At 57.6% G+C, this 1616-nt stretch overlaps 1 non-coding gene across 1 annotated transcript; it reads left to right on the top strand.

The window, feature by feature from the left end:
* The first annotated feature begins 741 nt into the window (after positions 1-741).
* TRNAR-ACG lies at positions 742-814 on the top strand. Its single transcript has one exon. It is a non-coding gene; the product is annotated as a tRNA-Arg (tRNA).
* Positions 815-1616: the final 802 nt, after the last annotated feature.

The following is a 1616-nucleotide window of genomic DNA, read 5'->3' as shown; positions in this document are numbered from 1 at the left end:
AGCTGACAACCCAAGCACTTCCCTGACCTCTCTCTAGGCAGCCCGAGCACGCCTTGTTCACGCACATTGTGCCCACCCTGGCTCCCTGACACCCCCCTGACCCCCAGCTCCAGCTTCGCCGCTTCCTGCTGACGCGGGTTTATACTCGCTGTGGGCCGGCTGGGAACATGGCTCTTCCCCAGGCAGAGCAGAAGTTCCAGGAGGCCAGAGTTGTGTCTGCTTAGCCCCTCCTCCTTCCAGCCCAGGGCCGGGCACACAGTAGGCGCTTGATGAGTGCTGGGGGATGGGGATGGGGGACCACGGGCTTGCAAAGGAGACACAGCGATAGAAATAAAAGGAGAGGCGGCGAGAAAAAGACAGTGAGCTCCGGGGTCCCAGGGAAGAGGCGGACGCGGGTGGGATCCACAGCATCTCCGACTCAGCCTCGACTTTGGGCCTCCCGGCCTCCCGGCCTCCTCGCGTCCGGCGGCGGTCGAGGGCCCGCCTGGAGTGGAGGGGGATCTTAAAGCGTCAAAACCAAAATCCGAACAAATCATCCCCAAAGAAAGAAGAATCCCGAGGCAAGAAGCGGGCAGGGGGCAAGCGCGGTCCCCCAGCACGCCCTCTTTGTCCTGCGGGGTCGAGGCGAAGGGGGGTGGGGGGGGGTGCGATATGTTTGAACTGAACAGACAGAGCCACTGGGCCCAAAGGCGCAGACTGTTCAGCCAGGAGGACCCTCCTGGCGGCAGTGAGCAGTGCGTGGAGCCAGTGGCACAATGGAGAACGCGTCTGACTACGGATCAGAAGATTCCAGGTTCGACTCCTGGCTGGCTCGGCTGGTAGTGTCGTCACTTTTTCTGTTCTTATTTTTTTCCCCTCCGCCCTTCCTTCGTTCGTTCGTTCGTTTTTCTGAGGGAGGAAACATTTCCTGAAACACGAAGCATTTGTTGAGCTCTTGCTACCTGCCAGACTGTGCTAAGCTTGGCGGGACTCAGAGGAGTCAGTGGCATACGTAAGTGGCCCCGGGTGTCCTGAAGGTTCCCTTACACCCTCCGAGTCTTAATCTCCGAACTTCGCCGCCGCCCTCGGCGGTTCTTTCTGTGCCCCGGAGCTTGAAGTCGTGGGAAGGTACGGCACGAGATCTGGCGGACCATCCCATCTGCCCAGTAGGACTGGGTCAGTTTCGGGAGTTTCCTCAGCCTTTCCCAGCAGGAGGAGGGGTTGTCTGATCTCACTGAGGACACCGCTTCATGCCTGAGCTACTAAAAAAAAAAATCAAAATAGCCGCTAATGAGCATTGATGAAGCGTCTACTGCGTGACAGGCGCTGTGCTAAGCACTGGGGCTACAAAGAAAGAGAAAAGACCGGCCCTCGAGGCGCTCCCAGCCTAGGGACAGAGAAAACAGGCAAAGCCTTATGTACAAATCAGCTTTCGACCAGAGAGAGTGGAAATAATCAGCCCGGGGAAAACGTGTGTATATATGCAGGGTCTTTAGAGGTGTGTCTCCATCGGATCCTCCCCCAGATCCTGAGAGGTGCGTGCTATTTACCCATTTACAGTGGAGGAATCTTAGGCAGGAGTCAGCACTTTTGGTCCCAGGGATCTGTCTGGAGGGTATTTCACCAAAACAGGGCAC

Source organism: Dromiciops gliroides, chromosome 5 (genome assembly GCF_019393635.1).
Source record: "Dromiciops gliroides isolate mDroGli1 chromosome 5, mDroGli1.pri, whole genome shotgun sequence".
Lineage (NCBI taxonomy): Eukaryota > Metazoa > Chordata > Mammalia > Microbiotheria > Microbiotheriidae > Dromiciops > Dromiciops gliroides.
Note: the sequence above shows the minus strand (reverse complement) of the source record. Positions and strands in the feature narration are given on the sequence as shown.